An 8,775-nucleotide genomic window follows, 5' to 3' on the forward strand; every position below is an offset into this window, starting at 1 on the left:
TTTGTACATGTGTGTGTCTGTCTGTGTGTGTGTGTGTGTGTGTTTATAGGGCTGGTACTAGAAATCTCCTTCACTCATCTTTCCAATTTTATTTACTTTGGAGGCCGGGTCTTTCAATCAAGCCAAGAGTTGACACACAAACTGCTCTGTGCATCTCCTAAAATGAAGGACCAGGAATAGAGGTTAGGGTTATGTAGCTGAGGTTGGCTTTGAATGTATTATGGTCCCCCTGCCTCAGCCACTCAAGTCCTGGGATTATAGTTGGGACCCCTACCCAGTTCTTTTGTTTCTGAGGTGACTTCTCCGTCTTTGCTCAGAGTGCCTGAAAATGGCTATGTAGCCAAGCTTGTCCTTGAACCCAGTGCAATGAAGTGCAAGTGCTGCATTCGTAGGGTGGGATTTCCTCACAAGCTCCTTCCTTGCAGAGCTGCTAAAACAAATAACCTTTCTTTGTTCAAAGAACAAAATGTAAACACACTTCTTTCCAAAGCCTTGCAGATAACCTGAGCAGAGCTCTGAATTCTTCTGAGCAGCTGAGAACATTACAGCAGCGGCCATGGTGTTGGCTGGAATGTTGCTCTGTAACATAGGGAGAGGTGGGGCAACTTTGTACATGGCGGGCAGAGAGAAAGTCTGTCCAGCTACTCCATTTCTGAGCTTTGCTATTGTTAGACTCTGAGGAGGGAGCTTGACCACTTGGCCCTTGTTTTCTTGCTGTGTGAACAATTTCCATTAAAATATAGGTGGAGGAGGGTAAGTGATTGAACATGTGTCTAGCATCCGTACTGTCACAGGTTTAGTCTTCGGTACCAACAAAAAGAAAATAAGAAGGCTGAGGCGTGACTCTGGTGGGAAAGGCCTCACCACACAAATGTGTCTCTCTGAGTCCTAGCTCCTTCCTAAAAAAGCCAGTCACTGGGGAGGCATTAATGGAAGCATGTATGATGCGCACAGCCTGGCCAATCTAGACAGATCTGTAAGTCCCAGATTCAGTGAAACGCCTGTTTTTAAAAATAAAATGAGGAGTGATTGAGGAAGACATCTGTCCTTGACTTCTGGCCTTCATAAAACGTGTGCATACATATGAACACACACACACACACAGGCATATACTCATTTTTAAAATGTATGTGTCCAAGGGTTTTATCTGCATATATGTACATGTATCACATGTGTGTGTGTGTGTGTGTGTGTGTGTGTGTATGTGTGTTGCCTATAGAAGCCAGAAGAAGGCATCGGGTCCCTAGAAACTGGGGTTATAGATGGTTGTGAACTCCCATGTGGGAGTTCTGTGAACTGAACCTAGGATCTCCACAGGAGCAGCAAGTTTTCTTAGCCACTGAGCTATCTCTCCAGACACACACACACACACACACACACACACACACACACACACACACACACAGAGTTTAAATAAGAAGCCATGGCCTGCAGTTAACTGGTCCAACTTTGTAAAGTGGCAACGCCCAGCTTGGTTCCAGCTTCCTCATGTTTCAGTGTGTTCCCACCTCCCTACTCCTGACTCGGGTTTTCCATAGTTAAGCGGCTGTCATAAGGAACACATGCAGCAAGTCAGTGAAGATATGTATGCAAATTTTCAGGTGACTCACCAATGCTAGCATTGCTATCACTGTCACCATGAAGCACTATGTCATTCATACCTGAGATGGCTTCATGAGGCACAGGAACAGGCTGCAATTTGCATTCTCTTTTCCCTCACCCCTCCTTTTAATCTCTGCTCACATTGTGGGCATCCTCACCAGAGGCCCTCTTTGCATAGGCATCTGAGTGGCACCTCATTCGCACATATGACTATGTACTGATCTTCTGCACACATTCTATTTTGCCCATGATGTCACATTTGGGATTTGAGTTTCTGGGCCCCTGCAGTCTACAAATCTTACTTTTAGAAAGTTTAAATTCCAATGCAGTACTGCTTACTTAATGGAGACTTTACACCACACATACAGAGAGGACAGGAAGAAGAGTCTGAAGTTCTCAACCTTGGCCCAGTTTCCTCCAACCCTTAACCTAAGCACAGGCTGGGGCCTTTGCAGAGGTGGCATGTGGTACTCCCTAAGGCTTCTGGGTTGACAGGATGACATGCACAACTGGATGCTTTCTTTGCTTGCCTTCTTTTCATTGCTCTAGAGCACTGGTTCTCAACCTTCCTAATGCTGCAACCACCTGTTGAGTTGGCCCTCCAATTATGAAATTATGTTTGTTGTTACTTCATAAGTGTAACTTTGTTACTGTTATGAATCATAGTGTACGTATCTGATATGCAGGATATCTGATATGCATGCCCCAAAGCCGTGGCAACCCATAGGCTGAGAACTGCTGCTCTAGATCCTGTCCTATGGCCTGAGTTGCGCTTCCTGCAAGCTCAAGGGGGGCTTCATCTAATCCTTCTCCCTGCCTGCCAGTCTTCCTGGTGTCTGGCTGTGGCTTGGGAGCAGGGGAACATAGAAGTGTGAACTGGGCACTGACGCCCAGCTTCTCCGGGAGGGGAGGTCTTCACTACCTACTCTCTTCTGTTTTTTCTCCTGCTGGCTTTCTACTTGCCTGCTATAGGGTTTTTGGCCTTGCACAGGTAAACTGCTTGCCCTCAAATTCTGATCTCAGGATATGCCTTCTTTCTCTTTTGTTCTGAGAGCTCCCCAGGGGAAATGTTGCTTTAATATACATTCTACTATTTTCACACATCTCTGGCACTATTTGCTTAAGTGTTGGACTATTGGGTAGCTGAGGTGCATGATCTGTGCCATTCCAGTCTGCACAGGCCCCTTTGCCTTCTATGAACCTGTCTCACTGTAGGCTTTCAGTGCTTTTGAAAATTTGTATGGTGGATTAGCTCTGCTTCTCTGGGCAGGCTTGGCTCTATCCTGGCATGGTCAGGATGCACCAGCAGTTTTCTCTGAACCTGTCACTGGCATCTTCACTGAGAGCTGATAATATTCTTTTAAGACTCCTTGGACCTCAACCAGCATAGCCAAGAAGTAGCTATTGAAATATCACAGAGATGTCCAAAGGTTAACTAAATTTGTAATTATAAAAAGTTCAGCCTAATAGCACTTGAGGAGTTGTGAATGTTTGTGGGATGATTGCCAAGCAGGAAGGTTAGGCTAATGAGGATGGACCAGGACCTAGCCAAAAAGAGTGGATGCAAGCTCCAAGTCAGGCTGGGCCTCCCAGCTCCCACTTGGCAGAGTGTGTTAGAAAGGGCGCTGTGTCAACCCTTAGAATGAGAACAGAGACACCAACTAGCTACAGTCCGGCGGCCAGCTCAACTTAGTCTGATGACAGGTAGGTACTGAAGGGCACCAGCCACACATCAGCAAGAAAAATTCCACTGAAATAGCTGATGATGAGGCAGAAACCATTGTAGGCAGGGGTGTAGCATGGAGTCCAGGGGACAGGGACATGGAGATTTTGTGCCCTGAGAAAGGATTCTCTTCTAGGGCCTCTGCTGCTTTCAGGGAAGGTTTGTTTGGAGGAATTCTGAGAGAACTCCCATCTCAGTGCTGCCAAGAAGAAGTGTGCAGTATCCCAGACGGAGAGTCCCCAGCTCCCTCAAACCCCATGGGACAGATCAGAAATCATCACTACTATCCCCAAAAGGAAACAGGAAAACCCAAGCCAAGTGCACATGACAGAGAACAATAAAATAGTAACTGGAATTTTGGTTTTTTGTTTTTGTTTTTGTTTTTGTTTTTGTTTTTGTTTTTTTTTTTTTTTTTTTTTTTTTTTTTTTACAAAACCCTCAAAAGTACACTTAACACAAAAGGATGAGGACAGCGGCCAACCTGAGCGAGTCTCCAATGGCCCGGACTAAGATCATATAGGCAACAAGATCATTAACAAGAGCATATAATGCTACAGCAATACCTGTGAGCACTGCAACAACCATGGGGAAGGGAGTGGGTGTTCCATAGGACAACTATAACAAGTAGAGTAGAAGGAATGAAGGAAGGAAGTCACCCAGCAGAGGGTCTGAGTCATAATCCTTATAGGCCAGGCATGATCCATAGAAGGATGCTAAAATGAGTGGAAGGAGTTGGAGGAGAAACAGGACGTTCACACAGTTTCAAAGTATGAAGTAAAAAAGCCACTGGTTGGAGGCTGAGAGACATCCCTAGGAGGTCTGTAGCTGGGTTTGAGGAGTTGCGCCAATGCTGCTCTCTCAGTGCCATGGCTGTGTGAGATGGCAGGGTGAAGGAAGCTACATGTGCGATGTACAAGAATTGTACTAGTTCAAAACTTTATAAGTGTGAAATTTAGAAGTTTAAAAACATGCTAATAATCTTATCTGTGGTCTGTTCACTACAATAAAATGTTTATTCTCTGGGCATGGTGGCACATGCCTTTAGTACCAGCACTCAGGGAAGCAGAGGCAGGTGGATCGCTGTGAGTTTGTGGCCAGGCTGGTCTACAAAACGAGAGGCTAGGGCAGCCAAGGCTATATAAAGAAACTCTGTCTCAAAAAAAAAAAAAAAGAAAAAGAAAAAAAAAAAAAAGAAAAATATTTATTCATTGAAAAAATATTTAGAAAAATGTGCATAAAAATATTATCATCTGTGTTTGGTTGATGAGATCAGAGAAATGAAAACAACATGTTTGACGCTCTTCTAGTTACTTATTTAAAAATGTTTCTGATGTAGCATGGCTACCCACATGGTCAGAGAAGCAAGGGGGGATCAGAGGGGTCAACTCTCTGATCCAAGTTGACAGAGAGACTCAGATTCCCTAACCCCCAGGGAGGGGAAAGTGATATCTCCCTGCTCCTTCCCCTGCCCTTCTCTTTCCTCCTCTTCTTTTCTGTTCTCCTCCTCCCCTCTTCTTCCTGTTTCTCTTTTTCTTCTTGTTTCTCTTTTGGATTACAGATTTATATTGCCAATGTAGTAAAAAAAAAAAAAACACAATATAATATAATAAAACAAATCTCTGGAACATTGGGGAAATTTCTGGCTCTACAAATAAAGGTCTATTGTTTGTTTCCTGTGTAATGGCCACTTGTACTTAGCCTGGGACAGATATATAAAAAAATCACTAAATAAGCTCTGGAACATTTGAGAAGACTAGATAGGCTACACTCAGACCTTCTCCACTCTCTGTTGCCCCAGACTCTAATCCTCAGGGTTACCCCTAGTGCTGCAACATACAACCTCCCCCTGGCCTCCCCTTCCCCCATCTCCAACACCAGTAAGCATTCCTGTGAACACACCAGCTGAACAGGTCAGTAAAACAGGTAACATACAGCTGACACACTATCTGAAAATCTGGAAAAGAAATAAAAACCAAGGAGAAAAACAACCAATGAAGACAAACCAAAAAATCAACACCTAGACAGATAATCACTCCAAACCCTGATACCTAAACACCAGTGTGAAAACATTATCAGCAACAGCCAGGGCAATGTGTGTCCACCAGAGCTCATGTACCCTACCACAGCAGGTTCTGAACATTCCAACACAGACGAAGTGCAAGGAAAAGACCTAAAACCAACTATATGAAGATCATAGAAGTCCTTAAAGAGAAAGTGAGCAAATCCCTTAAAGAAGGCTAAGAAAAACAAATAAACAAAAGTTCAGTGAAACAAATAAAACTGTTTAAGATCTGAAAATGGAAACGGGCTCATTAAAGAAAACACAAACTGAGGGAATTCTGGAAATGAGAATCGTAGGAATGCGAACAGGAACCACAGAGGCAAGTGTCACGGACAGAATACAAGAGATGAAAGAGAGATTTTCAGGCGCTGAAGATACGATAGAAGAAATAGATACATGAGCCAAAAATATTACATCTAAGAAGTTCCTGACACAAAACATCCAGGACATCTCGGACACTATTAAAAAATGTAAGACTAATAGAAATAGAGGAAGAATTCCAGCTCAAAGACCCAGACAATTTTCAGAATCATAGAAGAAAATTTTCTTAATTTAAAGAAGGAGATGCTGAAGTGACACAGAACCAGAAAAAAAAAATGTCAATGAAATGACTCTTAATGACACTCTACTATACTCTAGCCTCCTATTGGGTGCCCTGTCCAGCCTTAATATGAAGGGAGGGAGATCCCTAATCTTATTGCAACTTAATACACGAAGTTTGGTTGATATTCCTGGGATATCTGGCCTTTTATGAAGGAGTAGTGGATCTGGGGTGGAGGTGAGGTGAGGGAAAGTGAAATGTAAGTAGAGGATGGAGAGGAAACCATGGTCAGAATGTAACATATGAGAAAAGAATACATTTTTTAAACAAAGAAGATTCCTATAAGTGTACAAGAAGCACACAGAGCATCAAATAGATTGGACCAGAAAGGAAATTCCCCTTGCCACATAATAATTGAAGCACTAAACATATATAACAAAGAAAGAATATTAAAAGCTGCAAGAGAAAAAGAGTAAATGATGTATAAAGGCAGACCTATTAGAATTACACTCAACTTCTCAACAGAGATTCTCTAAATGTCAGAAGGGCCTGGATGGGCAGATATGCTGCAGACCCAGATTACTATATTCAGCAAAACTTTCAATTACCATAGATGGAGAAAATAAGTTATTCCATGATAAAGTCAAATGTAAACAATATCTACCTATAAATCCATCCCATGAAGGTGCTAGAAGGAAAAATCCAAACCAAAGAAGTAAAGTAAAACCATGAAAGCACAGGAACTAAATAATATGACACCATCAAAAGCAGAAGGAGGGAAGCACACACCGACACAACCACCACCACCACCACCACTACCACTACCACCACTACTGCCACCACCGCCACCACAAACACCACCACCACCACTACTGCCACCACCGCCGCCGCCACCACCAAATAACAAGCATTAACATTCATTGGTCATTGATATCTTTCATTATCAATGGTATCAATTATCCAATAAAAAGACATAGATTTACAGAATGGATATGAAATCAGGATCTGTACTTCTGTTGTATCCAAGAAACACACCTCAACATCAAGAATAGACAATGCCCTAGAGTAAAAGTTTTGAAAAAGATTTTCCAAGCAAATGGACCTAAGAATCAAGCTGGTGTAGCTATTTTAATATCTAACAAAATAAACTTCAAATAGAAATCATTAAAAAGAGGTGGAGATGAACACTACATACTCATAAAAAGGAAAAATGCCACCAAGATGACATTTCAATTCTTGACATCTATGCCACAAACTCAAGGGCACCCACTTTTGTAAGAAAGACACTACCACAGTTTAAATAACGTATTGACCCTCACACACTGATAGTGGGGGAATTCAATGGCTGACTCTCACAAGTGGAAAGGTCATCCAGACAAAAACTAAACAGAAATGCTGGAACTAACTGACATTATAAACAAAATGAACTTAAGAGAAATTTACAGAGCATTTTACCCAAAAGAACCTACTTCTCAGCATCTGGTAAAACTTTCTCCAAAACTGACCACATGCTGGGACACAAAGCAACTCTTAACAGAATAGAATAGAAGAATAGAATAGATACAATTGAAAGATCTTTGTGTGTTGTATCAGATCACCATGGATAAAGCTGGATATTACCAACAACAGAAACAATAGAACACATAAAAACTCATGGAAACTGTGAGCAACACCCTACTGAATGACAAAAAAGGTTCAAGTTGTAAGGAAGAAATTAAAGACTTTCTAGAACTCAATGTAAATTAATAAACAACATGTTCAAACTTATGGGACACAATGAAAGCAGCGCTAAGAGGCAAGTTCATAGTACTAAGTGCCTACATTAAAAAAAATTAAGAGATCTCATAATAGAACTTAATGCAACATCCAGAAGCTCTAGAACAAAAAGAAAGAAACACACCCAAGAGGAGTAGATGGGAAGAAATAATCCAACAGAGGGCTGAAACCAACAAAATAGAAAAGAAGAGAACAATGCAAGCAATGAAACTAAGAGTTGTCTGTCTGAGAAAATCAACAAGATAGACAAATTTATCCAAACTAAGAAACGGAGAAGGAATATAAAAATTAACAAAAATCATAAATGAAAAGAGGGATATAACAGACACCAAGGAAATCCAGACAGTCATAAGGACATACTTTAAAAACCTGTACTCCAACAAATTGGAAATCTAAAAGAAATGGACAGTTTTCTCAATGGAATCCACTTAGGAAAGTTAATTAAGATAATTAAGATCAGATAAAAAGTTCTTTTTATGGAAATGTGCTGTTTCATTACAAAGAGTCTCAAACAATGAAAATACTTCAAAAAGGAAGCTAGGCTAACAAGCTTCCTGCAGAATTGGGTAAGACAAGGTAATTTGAGTTTTCTCCTTGCCTGAGACCAGTGGGAAGATTTAAACAGAACAAAACTAAAAATGGCTGACATTATCTAAGGCTGAAAAATGGGACTCAGAAGTTCCAGTCACCCCTTCTGGAAAGCTTATAGGGGTGTCTTAGTAGAGCTCCTAAGAAGGCACTGAGCAGTTTAGGATTTTATCTTATGATTGTTTTCTTTCCATTCAGGCCCTACATGGTTCAAAATGAAGACCTGGCGCAGGATGGACAAGATAGCTTTGGGAAAAGCTGTCCTAGCACCACTGCCCTGGGCTCTGGTTCCTATCCAGTCCCTGGGGACATCATATTTACTATATTTTATATAGATACACAGAGTAATAGAAAATATAAAATCTGAGAGATTGTGGAAAAGCAAGGAATTGGGGATTGAGTGTGGGGGGAGGACAGAACCGCAGCTCCCGCTCAGGTCAAGCTGACCTTGTCTTTGACCCCTTTGGCTTCCGGCTTCTAGGT

Source organism: Acomys russatus, chromosome 3 (genome assembly GCF_903995435.1).
Source record: "Acomys russatus chromosome 3, mAcoRus1.1, whole genome shotgun sequence".
Lineage (NCBI taxonomy): Eukaryota > Metazoa > Chordata > Mammalia > Rodentia > Muridae > Acomys > Acomys russatus.